The 19441-nt window shown below is 47.4% G+C and overlaps 1 protein-coding gene across 1 annotated transcript in view; it reads right to left on the reverse strand.

Moving 5' to 3' along the window:
* The window catches only part of YJEFN3 (YjeF N-terminal domain containing 3), a 528136-nt gene that overhangs the window by 226425 nt on the left and 282270 nt on the right, over positions 1-19441 (reverse strand). The window lies entirely within an intron of this gene.

Raw genomic sequence — 19441 nt, forward strand, 5'->3', positions numbered from 1 at the left:
TGCTGCACCCATCCTGCGTCCCCATCCTGTCATGTGCTGCACCCATCCTGCGTCCCCATCCTGTCATGTGCTGCACCCATCCTGCGTCCCCATCCTGTCATGTGCTGCACCCATCCTGCATCCCCATCCTGTGTCCCCATCCTGTCATGTGCTGCACCCATCCTGCGTCCCCATCCTGGTATGTGCTGCACCCATCCTGCGACCCCATCCTGCATTCCCATCCTGTCATGTGCTGCAGCCATCCTGCGTCCTCATCCTGGTATGTGCTGCACCCATCCTGCGTCCCCATCCTGTCATGTGCTGCACACATCCTGCGTCCCCATCCTGGTATGTGCTGCACCCATACTGCGTCCCCATCCTGGTATTTGCTGCACCCATCCTGCGTCCCCATCCTGTCATGTGCTGCACCCATCCTGCGTCCCCATCCTGGTATGTGCTGCAACCATCCTGCGTCCCCATCCTGGTATGTGCTGCAACCATCCTGCGTCCCCATCCTGCGTCCCCATCCTGGTATGTGCTGCACCCATCCTGCGTCCCCATCCTGTCATGTGCTGCACACATCCTGCATCCCCATCCTGGTATGTGCTGCACCCATACTGCGTCCCCATCCTGGTATTTGCTGCACCCATCCTGCGTCCCCATCCTGTCATGTGCTGCACCCATCCTGCGTCCCCATCCTGATATGTGCTGCACCCATCCTGCGTCCCCATCCTGCGTCCCCATCCTGGTATGTGCTGCAACCATCCTGCGTCCCCATCCTGGTATGTGCTGCAACCATCCTGCGTCCCCATCCTGCGTCCCCATCCTGGTATGTGCTGCAACCATCCTGCGTCCCCATCCTGGTATGTGATGCAACCATCCTGCGTCCCCATCCTGTCATGTGCTGCACCCATCCTGCGTCCCCATCCTGGTATGTGCTGTACCCATCCTGCGTCCCCATCCTGCATTCCCATCCTGTCATGTGCTGCACCCATCCTGCGTCCCCATCCTGGTATGTGCTGCACCCATCCTGCGTCCTCATCCTGTCATGTGCTGCACCCATCCTGCGTCCCCATCCTGGTATGTGCTGCACCCATCCTGCGTCCCCATCCGGGTATGTGCTGCACCCATCCTGCGTCCCCATCCTGTCATGTGCTGCACCCATCCTGCGACCCCATCCTGCATTCCCATCCTGTCATGTGCTGCAGCCATCCTGCGTCCTCATCCTGGTATGTGCTGCACCCATCCTGCGTCCCCATCCTGTCATGTGCTGCACACATCCTGCGTCCCCATCCTGGTATGTGCTGCACCCATACTGCGTCCCCATCCTGGTATTTGCTGCACCCATCCTGCGTCCCCATCCTGTCATGTGCTGCACCCATCCTGCGTCCCCATCCTGATATGTGCTGCACCCATCCTGCGTCCCCATCCTGCGTCCCCATCCTGGTATGTGCTGCAACCATCCTGCGTCCCCATCCTGGTATGTGCTGCAACCATCCTGCGTCCCCATCCTGCGTCCCCATCCTGGTATGTGCTGCAACCATCCTGCGTCCCCATCCTGGTATGTGCTGCAACCATCCTGCGTCCCCATCCTGTCATGTGCTGCACCCATCCTGCGTCCCCATCCTGGTATGTGCTGTACCCATCCTGCGTCCCCATCCTGCATTCCCATCCTGTCATGTGCTGCACCCATCCTGCGTCCCCATCCTGGTATGTGCTGCACCCATCCTGCGTCCTCATCCTGTCATGTGCTGCACCCATCCTGCGTCCCCATCCTGGTATGTGCTGCACCCATCCTGCGTCCCCATCCGGGTATGTGCTGCACCCATCCTGCGTCCCCATCCTGTCATGTGCTGCACCCATCCTGCGGCCCCATCCTGGTATGTGCTGCACCCATCCTGCGTCCCCATCCTGCGTCCCCATCCTGGTATGTGCTGCAACCATCCTGCGTCCCCATCCTGGTATGTGCTGCAACCATCCTGCGTCCCCATCCTGGTATGTGCTGCAACCATCCTGCGTCCCCATCCTGGTATGTGCTGCAACCATCCTGCGTCCCCATCCTGCGTCCCCATCCTGGTATGTGCTGCAACCATCCTGCGTCCCCATCCTGCGTCCCCATCCTGGTATGTGCTGCAACCATCCTGCGTCCCCATCCTGGTATGTGCTGCAACCATCCTGCGTCCCCATCCTGCGTCTCCATCCTGGTATGTGCTGCAACCATCCTGCGTCCCCATCCTGGTATGTGCTGCAACCATCCTGCGTCCCCATCCTGCGTCCCCATCCTGGTATGTGCTGCAACCATCCTGCGTCCCCATCCTGGTATGTGCTGCAACCATCCTGCGTCCCCATCCTGCGTCCCCTTCCTGGTATGTGCTGCAACCATCCTGCATCCCCATCCTGGTATGTGCTGCAACCATCCTGCGTCCCCATCCTGCGTCCCCATCCTGCGTCCCCATCCTCTCATGTGCTGCAGCCATCCTGCGTCCCCATCCTGTCATGTGCTGCACCCATCCGGGGGTCTGAGCAGGCGGGGACACCGGCGCGCTGTGGGGGTCAGGTGCCGGTATCGCCGCCAGCTCAGACCCCCCAGCACTTACTATACTCACCTGTCTGTCCCGTTCCACAGCTGGGCGCCGCCATCTTCCCGGTCTCCTGGCTGTGACTGTTCAGTCAGAGGGCGGCGCCGGCGTGCATTAAGCGCGTCATCGCGCCCTCTGAACTGAAGGTCACAGGCCGATGAAGATGGCGGCGCTCAGCGGTGGAACGCAGGACAGGTGAATATGGCCGATACTCACCCTCCTGGCGGTCCCTGCTTCTCTGTTGGAGATCGCGGTGTGCGTTCAGTGTGAACGCATACCGCGATCTCCCGGGAGCGTCACTCTGTGAGGCCCAGACTGCGCTGGCGCTTGCGCCTGTGCAGTCTATAAAGGCTTCGGACAGAGTGACGCTCCCAGCGTTATATTATAGATATATATATATATGTAGTAAGATGGCAGCCAGACACGTCCTCAAAGAGAGATATCTATCATTGAGGATGGTAGCCTCAGTGATATAAACCTGAAGAAGCAGGCTCCAGCACATATAGTGCTGAATGAGTTATTAGGGTGTGTCCAGTGTCGGGTTTGCGAGCAGTCAAAGAGATAAGTGGGACTTACTGCTCACACATCCTCACCCCAGGGCCTGATATGGCAGATGTAAGAAAGTCCAGCTGTGTCATTAGTGTGGAGTGTGCAAGGAGACAACACCTTGCTTGTGTGCCTCAGTCTCTGCAGGAGGCTGAGTGAAGGTTTGACATTTAAACGGGTGAGCCCATGCTATATATGGACTGATTATTTTCCATTTTTGTGCTGTGATTCCTTTTGTAGCCAGAAGAGGCTGTTTTTGTTTTGTTAATCTTGATGGATTATGGACATTTAATAAACTGCACGTTTATTTGAACCAACGAATCGGACCCCTGTATGTACACCAGCATCTACATGAGAGCTGACCTCTTTATCGATATACATACAGTATATATATATATATATATATATATATATATCTATATATACAATATATATATATATATATATACACTGTATATATATATATATATATATATATATATATACATATATATATATATATATACAGTATATAATCTGTAGCTTGGTCGCTATAAAAAGAGGGGGGACCCAAACACATTTCTTGCGCATGTGCCCCAAGCTATCACTGTCCTCCCCTGATCCTGGATATCCACATATCTCATTAACTGGACATTTTTGCCTCCCGTTGCCACTCTACCACCTCATCTCACTCTCTCTGTTTTTCGTCAAAGCTCTCTTCTAGGGCTCCTACTCTTCTCCTTTTACACCTTTGGCCTGGGACAACACATAAAGTCCCATGGCTTCCATTACTTCCTACTGTATATGCAGATGACATCCTAATTTACCTTTCTGGCCCATATGTCTCCTTTCTGCTGTCCAGAATCCAAGAGTGTCTATCAGCCATATCCTTAACTCTCATCCCACGTTTTAAAATTCAATTATTGACTGGGCGTACTCTAGAGTTTGCTCTGTTCTTCAAACCACAAATTCAAGCTTTCAGCACCTCCTGTCACCTTCAATTCAAAAGTATTTCCAGAATCCACCCTTGCCTCAAAAAAAATGTTAGCACATGCCCTAATCATCTCCCACCGAGTACTGCAATATCCTATAATAATTGCAGCCAAATAAAATTTGGCTCATATAGAACTGAATCATCTGCTCAAATAATTGTTTAAAAAAATATATGTAATTGTAATGTATTAGGAGTGAGGGAGAGAGGACAAGGCAGGCATTGTAATAAATTGGGGGAGGAGAGAGGATATGTAATTGTAATGGATTGGTAATGGAGGGTGTAGAGAGGACATGGATTTGTAATTAATTCGAGGGCTGGGGTGACCTTGGCTAATTAATTTGTATTTTTGTTGGCAGTGAGAATGTAGCTAAATTCAGTTAATGTGAAGCACAGTTCTGGCTTATTATAATATATTTTGAATGCTGAGTTGCACAGTGGCTAATTAACATATGAATTAATGTTGTGGTGCATATCTGTATTCAGAGGAATAGTGTCTGGAACTTTATGGCTGTTGTGGACCATGCCTTAAAGCTTCTAAGCGTCCCTCAATTGCATTTTAGTTTGAGACCTCGATTTATACGAACTGTAATCAGCAAACAAGAGTTCCTAAGAATGCTTGTTCACGATTATCAGCCTGTGTAAAAATGCTGGTGGTTCGGATTGGCAAACGTCCCAATGTTCACCGAACAATTAGATGAACAAACCCAAACCTAACTGACTTCAGTTGGAGGCAAAACCAAACACATAGATAACACCTTCAGTGGGGGCAAAAAGCTGCCAAACAGCTAAAATTAGGGGCAGACACCAGGAAAAGTGGCATCAATTGACCCATCAATTGGACTATAAATAAATAATAAATAAATGTCTTATATTTTCATGAGGGAAAGTTGATCCCTCTGGCAAACGTAATACTTTGTGGCAAAACCCTTGTTGACAAGCACAGCAGTCAGTCTTTTTTTGTAGTTGATGATGAGGTTTGCGCACATATCAGGAGTAGTGATGGGAGAACCCCCTGATGTTCAGGATTGGCAGGTTCGCCAAAGTTTTTTGTAAAGCTCGAGTTTGGGGCCGGACATGACATGAACTTGCATCCAAACCCCGAACTCTGACTGTACATATATGGGATGGGGCAGGGGGGGCTGTAAAAAAAAGCATAAAATTAATAATAAACATTAGAATTATACTTACCTGTCCCGCTGTCTCCCGGCCGCATCTGCTTCCAGGGCCGCTCATTAACTGCCGGCAGTATTCACTGCACTCGGCAGTCTTCAGCTTTGTCCGGCAGTGTTGGTGTGGTGATGTCAAGAAGGTAATGAGCGGCCTCAGAAGCAGATGTGGCTGGGAGACAGCGGGATGGGAGGATGCATCGCTGGACAGGTAAGTATATTTCTAATGTTTATTATTAATTTTCGGTTGTTTTCTTTACCGCCTGAACTGGACCCGAACTGTAACATGGGTTTCCCATGGAAACCCGTGTTCGGGACCGTGTAACAGAACACGGTTCAAGTTCGCCCATCCCTAATCAGGAGGAATTTTGGTCCACTCCTCTTTGCAGATCATATCTAAATCATTAAGATTTTTGAGGCTCTCGCTTGGCAACTCGGAGCTTCAATTCCCTCCATAAGTTTTCTATGGGATTAAGGTCTGGAGACTGGCTAGGCCACTCCATGACCTTAATGTGCTTCTTTTTGAGCCACTCCTTTGTTGCCTTGGCTATATGTTTTGGGTCATTGTCTTACTGGAAGACCCATCCATGACCAATTTTTAATGTCCTGGCAGAGGGAAGGAGGTTGTCACTCAGGATTTTAATCTACATGACTCCATCCATTCTCCCATTGATGCAGTGAAGTAGTCATGTGCCTTTAGCAGAGAAACACCCCCAAAACATAATGTTTCCACCTCCATGCTTGACAATGGGGATGGTGTTCTTGGAGTCATTGGCAGCACTTCTCTTCCTCCAAACATGGCGATTTGAGTTAATGCTAAAGACCTCAATTATTGTCTCATCTAATCACATCACCTTCTCCCAATCACTCACAGAATCATCCAAGTGTTCATTGGCAAATTTCAGATGGGCCTGCACATGTGCCTTCTTGAGAAGGAGGACCTTGCGGGCACTGCAGGATTTTAAAGCTTTAACGGTGTAATGTGTTACCAATGGTTTTCTTGGTGACTGTGGTCCCAGCTGCCTTGAGAGCATTAACAAGTAGTTTTAGGCTGATCTCTCACCTTCCTCATGATCAAGGATACCCCACAAGGTGAGATTTTGCATGATGCCACAGATCGATGGAGATTGACAGTCATGTTGTATTTCTTCCATTTTCTCCTGATGCTGTACCCACTTGGTGACGCACACCATTTCTGGCAGACATTTTGCGCTCCATTCCTTTTGTTGGGATATGAATTGTGTTCCACAATTCACTCGGGAATATTTATTTCTGGTGAGCTCCTAGATCCTTCCGATTTCCGTATGAATCTCACCTCTTTTGTTGGGGAATACTTCCTAATTAGCAATGTGTCTGTATCGCTAGTTAGTGGCATTTTGTAAACATTTGTTCGATATTTCTATCGACATTTTTATCTGCATACATAAATGATGTCCGGTTTGTGCATTTTCCTATCAGACTTTATCGATATGACTGAATGTCTGGTGACATTGAGGGCTCGTTTACACCTGCCTCCCATGACTGGTATGAATCCAGGTAATTAACTCACTCATTTTGTTTTATATACAGCTCTGACAAAAATTAAGAGACCACCACATCAAAACCCTGTCATGGGCAGCCCAATCTCCAGACCTGAACCCCATTGAAAAAACTCTGGAATGTAATCAAGAGGATGATGGATAGTCACAAGCCATCAAAGAAGAACTGCTTCAATTTTTGCGCCAGAAGCAGTGTGAAAGACTGGTGGTGTAAATCATCCAGCTGCGGCAGTGAAAACTAAATCTCCGAGCACTAAAAAATACTCGGAGGTCACCCGAGCGTGCTCTGGAAATCTCGAGTAATGAGTATATTCCCTCATCACTAATGGAGAGCCCAACAAACGGGTATTTGTATTTGAGAGGGGTGAATTTGCGGAATTTTTTGGGGGGTGAGGCAGGAAGCCATTTTGCTTTTCCAAAGCCTTTGTGCTACCAGTAACATTTATATTTCCATTAACAGATGACAGACCTGAGTGGAGCTTGCTTTTTTGTGGATTGAGTTAAAGATTTTATTGGGTAAATTTTACATAACATTTATGACCACATTTATCTGGCGCTCTACTCTGTGCAGAGACTTGCGGTGGATTCCGTGTCTGGAGGTCGTGCCTCTCTTTCTCCTGTTACCATCATCCTCAGACTGCAGGTGTTTTACTTCATAGGTGGTCATCGCCCCACCATACTAGCACTCTGTCTAAGTTATATTACTCCTATCCTTTGTGCCCTATAGAGTGGCGGCGTCTTTGTACATTGATTGGGTACTGTTTCTTTTCCCATGAACATAGCCCTACTGGCTATCATTAGCACGTGACTGATGAAAGTCCCTTTGGACTGAAACGTTTCAAGTGCTACAAATAAATCTATTCCACGTTTGCTGAAGATGAGTGCTAGACTTCTTTTTTATTAACAGATGACAGACCTGAGTAAGGGCTTGCTTTTTTGTGGATTGAGTTCAAGATTTTATTGGGTAAATTTTACATAACATTTATGACCACATTTATCTGGCGCTCTACTCTGTGCACTTATTTTGGAGTTTCCATCTAAATCTCCAAGTGACGTGACAGATGAAACTCCCAATGGATCCATTCACTATAATGAATTAGCAGAGTTACTCTGGACTCCGTCTTTCCTGCGTTCAGCAGTGTCAGTCTTTTCAGAAGTGCACAAAACTGTGGCTGGCGGCACTTTGAAGGACACTGCCGGATCACAGGTCCTATGGCGTCCGCAGTGCCTCCATCTGCCTCATTATAGGGAATCTTCTGCTAGAGGTTCCATCTGAATCACATATTTCAGAGATTTACACGGAAACCCCGGCGTAAGTGCTCAGCGCAGAGCACAGGATAAATATGCGCCGAGCCTTACTGCGATCTTTGGGAGGCAGAATGAAAAAAATCAACAGGATGTGAAGAATTGGTTTTAATTTTACTTTTACGCCATTCCTCATGAGGTATTAGTGATTAGGCAACTTTATTCTTTGGATCGGTGTGATTACAGTGATAGTAGATGTATTTTGTGCATTTATGTTTGGCTGCTGTCACACACTAAAAGACATTTTTTATTGTGAAAACTAGTTTTTGCATCACCACAGTCTGAAAGCTATAATTTTTTTTGTTTTTTGCAGGAGGATCTGATGTTTTTATTTGATACCCTTTAATGGCACATGACTTTTTTGATCACTTTCTATTCCGATTTCCGGAAGACAGAATGAACAAAACCATAAATGCAGGAATTGCTTTTTGGTTTTTTTATACTTTTCCGTTTGTGGTAAAATTGGTAAGACAGCTTTATTCATTGAGTCAGAGTGATTACAGCGATACTCAGTTTTTATCTTTTTATTTATGTTTTGGCGCTTTCACACAATAAAAACTATTTTACAGAAAAAATCATTATTTTTGCATTGCTTTATTCTGAGAGCTATAACTTTTTTATTTTTCTGCTGATGAAGCTGTATGATGGCTTGGTTTTGCAGGACGCGATGATGTTTTCAGCGGTCTCATTTTTATTTACATTCAGATTTTTGAACACGTTTTACTGCACTTTGTTCGGCGGTATGATGATAAAACATTGTCTTTTGCCTAGTTTTTTTTAACGGTGTTTACTGAAGGGGTTAACTTGTGGGACATATAGAGCAGATAGAGTTTTACAGAGCTGATCGTTATGGACATGGCAATACCAAATATGTGTACTAGTGATGGGCGAGCACTAAAATGCTCAGGTGCTCGTTGCTCGGGTTGAGCAAATTGGAATACATGGGTACTTGACCCGAGCAACAAACCCAATGTAAGTCTATGGGAAACTTGAGCATTTTTACTGTGGCTTCCCCAGGCGGGTTTTAGAGGGACTAGAAATTGCGGAAATCAATGGGAACAGTGCTCAAATGACATGGAAACACCATGGGGAAGACCCCTGGAAGCATTTCTGACTTCCAGGTCACTGCTGTGAACAATGTTGGCAGAGTCTTACGCCTCTTTTACAGACTCACAATAAAAGATACAAAACTAAACCAAAATTGATTTTCCTGGGAAATATGTAAATAACATCATTTCCTGGTTAATAACTTGTATATAATGCAAAATAAATAACCAAAACCAAAAAATGTTCCTCCACACCCTGGGTTATGTTCACACGTAACGTTTTTGATGCATTTTTTTTACTTTAGCATTACTTTCAACCAAGACAAATGCATTCACTGGGAAATGTCATTTTAACATTTTACAACCTCATCTGGCCATGTGGTGTGTGACACATCATCAGACACATCCTGTTTCATTTATGAAGGAGGGACTCTGAAAGTCACAAAGCCTATTTTTATAGGGCCATCAGGCGGCCTTTACTATTCATTCATTAGCCGGCTATGCTTTGTTGTTCCCATTATGAATGAGTGGCTCTCCTATACTGTTATTGCCTATGCAGTGAGTGGCAGGGCTGCCAAAAATTAAGACGAACTCCAATACCGCTTTGAAGAGGCATACAGGAGGGCCTCCTGAAAACAATGTTTTCATTATTGTGAAGTGGTTCCCCCATACTGTTTGCCTATGCGTTGAATGCAAGGCCTGGCCACAATTTAGACACACCCCAATACCCCTTTGAAGAGACGTACAGGAGGGCTACCTGAAAGCAATGTTCCCGTTATTCGGAAGTTGGTCCTCCCATACTGTTTGCCTATGCAGTGACTGCAACACCTGCCCCAAAGTTGGATGCACCCCAATACCCCTTTGAAGAGACTTATGGGAGGGCCACCTGAAAGCAATATTCCCATTATTAGCAAGTTGGTACTTCCATACTGTTTGCCTATGCATTGAATGCAAGGGCTGCCCAAAATTTAGATGCATCCCAATACCCCTTTGAAGAGACATACAGGAGGGCCACCTGAAAGTAATGTTCCCATTATTAGGAAGTTGGTACTTCCATACTGTTTAACTATGTATTGAATGCAAGGCCTGCCCTGCACCAAATTTAGATGCACCCCAATACCCCTTTGAGGAGACATACAGGAGGGCCACCTGAAAGCAATATTCTCATTATTAGGAAGTTGGTACTCTCATGCTGTTTGCCTATGCATTGAATGCAACTCCTGCCCCAAAGTTAGATGCACCCCAATACCCCTTTGAAGAGACGTACAGGATGGCCACCTGAAAGCAATGTTCCCATTATTAGGAAGTTGGTACTCCCATACTGTTTGCCTATGCATTTAATGCAAGGCCTTCCTTGCCCCAAATTTAGACGCACCCCAATACCCCCTTTGAAGAGATGTACAGGAGGGCCACCTGAAAGCAATGTTCCCATTATTAGGAAGTTGGTACTCCCATACTGTTTGCCTATGTGTAAGGAGGTGAAGCACAATGAGAGTCTGGGGGCGGTTACCTTCTCGGCTCTGTGCCTGGAACCATTGAGCTGTGCTGCAGGTTGCCCAGGGGACAGACTTAGAGACTGGGACAGGAAGAAAGCCAGGCAGAGAGCGGGAAATGCACGCACGCAAGACACAGAGCAGCGTGAGCAGAAATCAGAGCAGGGTGCAGCTGCGCTCCGGGAGAGAGAGATATCTCCCGGTCAGAGGACAAATACAGAGAGATTGCCCAGAAAGACTGCATCTTGTGAGTACCTGAAAGCGGACTCTGCTGTGACCGGTGAGGGGCGCTTTGAGATCCATGTAGTGACATTGGCCCGTATAGAGACTGCGACCCCCTGGTACAGAGACTATGATTCCTGGTACAGAGACTGTGATTCCTGGTACAGAGATTAACAGTGCAGAGCCCCTGATTCCTGGTACAGAGACTTAACAGTGCAGAGCCCTTGATTCCTGCTGTGCTGTAAAGGCTAAAGACTCAGAGCTTGTGCATATCACAATAACTCCCGAAACCCCAGGCAGCAGGCTCCTAGAGACTACTCAGCCCACGGACAACAGAGGAACGACAAGTGCCGCTGTTTCTTGGCGCCTACGTTGGAGAAGACGACCCTTCAAGCAAGTCCTCATCAGACTGATAAGTGTTCTTTTCTCAAGAAAATCCTGCTTAATTCCGTTACACTGTTTGACTCCCATATTTTTGCACTGTTTTATTGCTAGTTATTTTCCATTGCTTCCTCCCTGTGAGGAGAACCTTATTAATGTTATTAAACCCCTCAACTGTTGGTCTGTCTGTTCCGTGGTGACATACTCAGTACCTGCATACTATTACATTTGGCGTAGTCGGCAGGATGTCACACGGTAGCGCGGACAGGGCAGACCAAGCAGCTGGGGAAGTTCCCAAGTCTAGCATTTCCCTGGGAGCCATGTTGAATAATTTGCCGAGGTTCACTGGGAACAATGTAATGCTGTGGAGTTGGACGGGGCGTATCCGGGGAATGATGCGGATGCATCCCATGACACCAGCCCTGGAGGCAGAAATTGCATTGATGGCCCTGGAGGGGGAGGCGGGGGATTCTGTCATGCATAGGTCACCCCGGGAGAGAGATACCCTAGATAAAGTGCTGCGCATACTTGAGGAGACGCATGGGGACCCCACTGACGTAGGGGAACTTCGCATGCGACTGTTTCACCAGGTACAACGGGAGGGGGAGACCGTGACCCAATTCATGAACGCCCTACAAGAGCTTCACACTGCTATCAGATGAAAGGACGGTGTAGGGGTTGGGTCAGTTGATGTGGTGCTCAGAGATCAGCTGGTGACGGGACTGCATGATGCAATGATGAAACAGGCACTGCGAGAGCGCATGTGAGTAAAGCCAGACATGACTTTCTCTGAGGTTGGCAGTGAGGTGCGTGTGCGAGAACAAGAACAGGGAGTGATGGGGCTGGTGGGAAGGGTGCAGAGCGGGGAGGTAACCACCACCGCAGACAATGTCCCCAGTGGGTGGAGGACCTGAGAATGGAGATTAGACAAGTCTGTGAAGAAATGGCGGCCTCCAGAAGAAGTATGGCAGAAGGGCCCGGTCCTCTGGTGCGACACAGAGAAGCTGCCCCCTGAAGGGAGGGTGAAACTAGCAGGAGGAGAAGCCCTCTTACATGCTACACTTGTGGAGAATCCGGCCACATTGCTAGATGGTGTCCCCGGCGGAGCTGACCATCCTCGCGCCCTCCTTTAAACTAGGTGGCTCTGAGCTCGAGGGGCACCGTGAAGAACAGAGGAGGAGTAGTGAAAGTCCCCACAGTCTTGTTTGAACGTGTCCTCTGGTCTGGGCAGAAATCAATGGAAGAGCAGTGCGGTGCTTGATAGACACCGGCTCACAAGTGACCACCAGAACAACGAGCTCCCACAGAAATGGTGAGGTCTTCTGGCCCCATGGACCTACTGGCAATAGATTACTTGACAATTGGACCAGCACACCAAGGCTATGAGCATTGTTTGGTTATGATAGACCACTTTACTAAATTTGCCGTAGTGACGCCCACACGGACCAGACTGCCGAGTCTGCTGCTCATGCAATCTGCAAACACTTCATACAGGTGTACGGGGGTCCCAAGCGCATCCATTCTGATCAAGGGGCCTGCTTCCTCGGAAGAGTGATGGAGGAGCTACACCAGCTGTACAAAATCGATAAGTCCCGGACTACCCCTTATCATCCACAGGGGAATGGGATTTGTGAAAGATTTAACCGCACTCTGATTCAAATGCTGAGGACCCTGGAAGAGGACTCTTTGTTCTTTGGCCGACCCAGGAAGGGGCTGGCAGAGCTGGAGCTGGAACCCGAGGAGGACTACCCAAAGACGGGGGTGTACTCCTGGGTTCAAGAACATCGGCGGCGGCTGCGGACAATTCAACGTCTAGTGCAGAACCGGCTGCATCCTCAGGAGCTCCTCAAAAGGGGACAGCCCTGCGGCCTGGAGACCGAGTCTTAGTGAGGGAAAAGCGCCCACACAACAAACTAGAGTACCGGTGGGAGAAAAGGCCATACCGAAACTCCCGAAACCCCAGGCAGCAGGCTCCTAGAGACTACTCAGCCGACGGACAACAGAGGAATGACAAGTGCCGCTGTTTCTTGGCGCCTACGTTGGAGAAGACGACCCTTCAAGCAAGTCCTCATCAGACTGATAAGTGTTCTTTTCTCAAGAAAAACCTGCTTAATTCTGTTACACTGTTTGACTCCCATATTTTTGCTAGTTATTTTCCATTGCTTCCTCCCTGCGAGGAGAACCGTATTACTGTTATTAAACCCCTCAACTGTTGGTCTGTCTGTTCCGTGGTGACATACTCAGTACCTGCATACTATTACATATGCAGTGGATGCAAGGTCTGCCCTGCACCAAATTTAGACGCACCCCAATACACCTTTGAGGAGACATACAGGAGGGCCAACTGAAAGCAATATTCTCATTATTAGGAAGTTGGTACTTTCATGCTGTTTGCCTATGCATTTAATGCAAGGCCTTCCCTGCCCCAAATTTAGATGCACCTCAATACCCCCTTGAAGAGACGTACATGAGGGCCTCCAGAATGCAATATTCCCATTATTAGGAAGTGGGTCTCCCATACTGTTTACCTATGCAGAGAATTGCAGTGTTGAGGCTGAATAACCTGCAGTGGAGAATTGTAGTGTTGAGGCTGAAGAACAGGCAGTGTAAAATTGCCGTGTTGAATCTGAAGAACCTGCAGTGAATTGCAATGTTGAGGCTGAAGAACCTGCAGTGGAGAATTGCATTGTTGAAGCTGAAGAAACGGCAGTTGAGAATTGCAGTGTTGAGGCTGTAGAACAAGCAGTGTAAAATTGCAGTGTTGAGGCTGAAGAACCTGCAGTGGAGAATTGCAATGTTGAAGCTGAAGAAACGGCAGTGGAGAATTGTAGTGTTGAGGCTGAAGAACTTGCAGTGGAGAATTGCAGTGTTGAGGCTGAAGAACCTGCAGTGGAGAATTGTAATGTTGAGGCTGAAGAACCTGCAGTGGAGAATTGCAGTTTTGAAGCTGATGAATTGGCAATGTAAAATTGTAGTGTTGAGGCTGAAGAACCTGCAGCGGTGAATTGCAATGTTGAGGCTGAAGAAACGGCAGTTGAGAATTGCAGTGTTGAGGCTGTAGAACAAGCAGTGTAAAATTGCAGTGTTGAGGCTGAAGAACCTGCAGTGGAGAATTGCAATGTTGAAGCTGAAGAAACGGCAGTGGAGAATTGTAGTGTTGAGGCTGAAGAACTTGCAGTGGAGAATTGCAGTGTTGAGGCTGAAGAACCTGCAGTGGAGAATTGCAGTGTTGAGGCTGAAGAACCTGCAGTGGAGAATTGTAATGTTGAGGCTGAAGAACCTGCAGTGGAGAATTGCAGTTTTGAAGCTGATGAATTGGCAATGTAAAATTGTAGTGTTGAGGCTGAAGAACCTGCAGCGGTGAATTGCAATGTTGAGGCTGAAGAACCTGCAGTGGAGAATTGCAGTTTTGAAGCTGATGAATTGGCAATGTAAAATTGTAGTGTTGAGGCTGAAGAACCTGCAGTGGTGAATTGCAATGTTGAGGCTCAAGAACCTGCAGTGGAGAATTGCAGTGTTGAGGCTGAAGAACCTGCAGTGGAGAATTGCAGTTTTGAGGCTGAAGAATTGGCAATGTAAAATTGTGGTGTTGAGGCTGAAGAACGTGCAGTGGAGAATTGCAGTGTTGAGGCTGAAGAACCTGCAGTGGAGAATTGCAGTGTTGAGGCTGAAGAACCTGCAGTGGAGAATTGTATTGTTGAGAATGAAGAACCGGCAGTGGAGAATTGCAGTGTTGAGGCTGAAGAACCTGCAGTGGAAAATTGTATTGTTAAGAATCAAGAACCGGCAGTGGAGAATTGCAGTGTTGAGGCTGAAGAACCTGCAGTGGAGAATTTCAATGTTGAAGCTGAAGAAACTGCAGTGGAGAATTGCATTGTTGAAGCTGAAAAATGTGCAATGAGAACTACATTTTTGAGGTTGAAAAATCTGCAATGGAGAATTGCAATGTAGATGAGTTCCTAATGCTGTTTGAAAGGGTCGCCGAGATGGAAAAACTGCTGCCAGAGCAGTGGGCACAGGTACTGGTGCCACACTTGACGGGGGAACCCCTGAAAGCATACTATGATTTAGCTTTGCAGGACTCTAAAGAGTATGGCAAGCTAAAAATCGATATTCTTGCACGCTTGGGGGTAACAATGACTCTCAGGGCACAGCGGATTCACCATTGGGCGTATCACCAGGACAAACCACCGCGCTCCCAAATGTTTGACCTGTTGCACCTGGTACAGAACTGGCTGCAGCCAGAGTCCTCTATGCCTGGGCATATGGTAGAACGGGTGTTGATGGACCGTTTGTGCACTCCCTGCCAAGGCCGTACAGACTTGGGTTTCCCAGGGTGATCCCTGGAATGCTGATGAATTGGACAGACTGGTCAAGAGATACCAGGGGATGGAACGATTCGAGGGAAAGCAGCCCACTCCATACTGGGGGTCCCAACGGGGCAGAGGCCCAAAAAGGTTTGGGGCACCCATACTGTTTGCCTATGCAGTGAATGCAAGAGCAGCTACAAATTTGGACGCACTCCAATACCCCTTGGAAGAGACGTGGAGGAGGGCCTCATAAAACAATTTTCCCATTATTAGGAAGTGGGTCTCCCATACTCTTTGCTTATGCAGTGAATGCAATGGCTTCCAAAAATTTGGACGCACCCCAATACCCCTTTGATGAGAAGTACAGGAGGGCCTAATGAAAACAATATTACCATTATTAGGAAGTGAGTTTCCCATAGTGGTTGCCTATGCAGTGAATCCAAGGGCTGCCAAAAATTTGGGTGCACACCAATACCTCTTTTACGAGGCGTGGGGAAGGGCCTAATAAAAAATGTTTCCATTAGAAAGGAGCGGGTCTCCTATACTTGTAATGCCCATGCACTAAGTGTATGGGCTGACAAACATTTACCCCTGTGGGGTATACATGAACATACCGTATAACCATTTTTTATGGTACATGCATCATAAACACCCTTTAAAAAATTATGTGGGTGTTGCATCATGGACCACGGTCACCCTGGTGATCTGGTGGTGTAGGATGAGGATGATGAGAAGGAGGAGGACAACAGCAAATAGCCAAAATCATGAAGCGTATACCCATGTGTGCGTGTGAAGAGGTGCATGGGAATAGACTTCCCAAAAAAAGACACTGGATTTGAGTTTGTTACGCTGCTACGGTCAGAAAGGTCTCCCTCAGCATCTTCCAAAACTTTGTACTCCTTATGAGAGTACCCCACGCCTCAGGGCCAGTGCGATGGGAAGGTCTGAGAAAACTCTCCCAGAACTTTGCCAGTGTTCCCTGTTGTGAATTCTGTGGCAGAGCTCCCCCCTGTGGTCACAAGTGGTACTTCGGCTGATTCTCTCTGTAAGCTTCCGTTGGTGGAGGGAAGTGGTGCTGCGGCTTCTGAGTTTCCTCCCTCAGGTGATGTGGTGAGGTCGTTAGGTGCTGCTCTACTTAACTCCACCTAGTGCTTTGATCCTGGCTTCCTGTCAATGTTCCAGTATTGGACTTGTTTTCCTCCTGGATCGTTCCTGTGGCCTGCTGCTCTGCATAGCTAAGTTTTCCTTTGCTATTTTGTTTGCTTTTCTTCTTTCCAGCTTATCTATTTGTTTGCTGGAAGCTCTGGGACGCAGAGGGTGTACCTCCGTGCCGTTAGTTCGGTACGGAGGGTCTTTTTGCCCCCTTTGCGTGGTTTTTAGGGTTTTGTGTTGACCGCAAAGTTACCTTTCCTATCCTCGCTCTGTTCAGAAAGTCGGGCCTCACTTTGCTATATCTATTTCATCTCTACGTTTGTCTTTTCATCTTACTCACAGTCATTATATGTGGGGGGCTGCCTTTTCCTTTGGGGTATTTCTCTGAGGCAAGATAGGCTTATTTCCTTCTTCAGGCTAGCTAGTTTATCAGGCTGTGCCGAGTTGCATAGGTAGCGTTAGGCGCAATCCACGGCTGCCTCTAGTGTTGTTGGATAGGATTAGGGATTGCGGTCAACAGAGTTCCCACGTCTCAGAGCTCGTTCTATGTTTTTGGATTATTGTCAGATCACTGTATGTGCTCTGACCTCTATGTTCACTGTGGTACTGAGTCGCCTAATCAGAACAGTACAGGAAGCCAAAGTACTAATGATTCTCAATAGAGGGAAAAAAGAAGTTCTGAGACCATTTTTTTTTCTCTGCACTGTGTTTTGCCTTTTTTTTTCCCCTAGACATTTGGGTGGTTCAGGACACAGGTGTAGCAATGGACATTAGAAGTCTGTCTTCATGTGTGGATCAGCTCTCGGAAAGAGTACAAAAGATTCAAGACACTATTGATCAGAAATCTATGTTAGAACCAAGAATTCCTATTCCTGATTTGTTTTTTGGTGATAGAACTAAGTTTCTGAGTTTCAAAAATAATTGTAAACTATTTCTGGCCTTGAAACCTCGCTCCTCTGGTGACCCAGTTCAACAGGTTTTGATCATTATTTCTTTTTTGCGTGGCGACCCTCAGGACTGGGCATTTTCTCTTGCGCCAGGAGATCCTGCATTAAGTAATATCGATGCGTTTTTCCTGGCGCTCGGATTGCTGTACGATGAGCCTAATTCAGTGGATCAGGCAGAAAAAATTTGCTGGCTCTTCGTCAGGGTCAGGATGAGATAGAGTTATATTGTCAGAAATTTAGAAAGTGGTCCGTGCTCACTCAATGGAATGAATCTGCGCTGGCAGCTATGTTCAGAAAGGGTCTCTCTGAAGCCCTTAAGGATGTCATGGTGGGATTTCCTATGCCTGCTGGTTTGAATGAGTCTATGTCTTTGGCCATTCAGATTGGTCGACGCTTGCGTGAGCGTAAATCTGTGCACCATTTGGCGGTATTACCTGAGCTTAAACCTGAGCCTATGCAGTGCGATAGGACTTTGACCAGAGTTGAACGGCAAGAACACAGACGTCTGAATGGGCTGTGTTTCTACTGTGGTGATTCCACTCATGCTATCTCTGATTGTCCTAAGCGCACTAAGCGGTTCGCTAGGTTTGCCACCATTGGTACAGTACAGTCAAAATTTCTTCTGTCCGTTACCTTGATCTGCTCTTTGTCATCGTATTCTGTCATGGCATTTGTGGATTCAGGCGCTGCCCTGAATTTGATGGACTTGGAGTATGCTAAGCATTGTGGGTTTTTCTTGGAGCCCTTGCAGTGTCCTATTCCATTGAGAGGAATTGATGCTACGCCTTTGGCCAAGAATAAGCCTCAGTACTGGACCCAGCTGACCATGTACATAGCTCCTGCACATCAGGAGGTTATTAGCTTTCTGGTGTTGCATAATCTGCATGATGTGGTCGTGTTGGGGTTGCCATGGCTACAAGTCCATAATCCAGTATTAGATTGGAAATCCATGTCGGTGTCCAGCTGGGGTTGTCAGGGGGTACATGGTGATGTTCCATTTCTGTCAATTTCGTCATCCACCCCTTCTGAGGTTCCAGAGTTCTTGTCTGATTACCGGGATGTATTTGATGAGCCCAAGTCCGATGCCCTACCTCCGCATAGGGATTGTGATTGTGCTATCAATTTGATTCCTGGTAGTAAGTTCCCAAAAGGCCGATTGTTTAATTTATCTGTGCCTGAGCACGCCGCTATGCGCAGTTATGTGAAGGAGTCCCTGGAGAAGGGGCATATTCGCCCGTCATCATCGCCATTAGGAGCAGGGTTCTTTTTTGTAGCCAAGAAGGATGGTTCACTGAGACCTTGTATAGATTACCGCCTTCTAAATAAGATCACGGTTAAATTTCAGTACCCCTTGCCGTTGTTATCTGATTTGTTTGCTCGGATTAAGGGGGCTAGTTGGTTCACCAAGATAGATCTTCGTGGTGCGTATAATCTTGTGCGAATTAAGCGAGGCGATGAATGGAAAACTGCATTTAATACGCCCGAGGGTCATTTTGAGTATCTAGTAATGCCATTCAGACTTGCCAATGCTCCATCAGTGTTTCAGTCCTTTATGCATGACATCTTCCGAGAGTACCTGGATAAATTCCTGATTGTGTACTTGGATGACATTTTGATCTTCTCGGATGATTAGGAGTCTCATGTGAAGCAGGTCAGAACGGTTTTTCAGGTCCTGCGTGCTAATTCTTTGTTTGTGAAGGGATCAAAGTGTCTCTTTGGTGTGCAGAAGGTTTCATTTTTGGGGTTCATCTTTTCCCCATCTACTATCGAGATGGATCCTGTTAAGGTCCAAGCCATCCATGAT

The sequence above is a fragment of the Ranitomeya imitator genome, chromosome 1, assembly GCF_032444005.1.
Source record: "Ranitomeya imitator isolate aRanImi1 chromosome 1, aRanImi1.pri, whole genome shotgun sequence".
Taxonomy (NCBI): domain Eukaryota; kingdom Metazoa; phylum Chordata; class Amphibia; order Anura; family Dendrobatidae; genus Ranitomeya; species Ranitomeya imitator.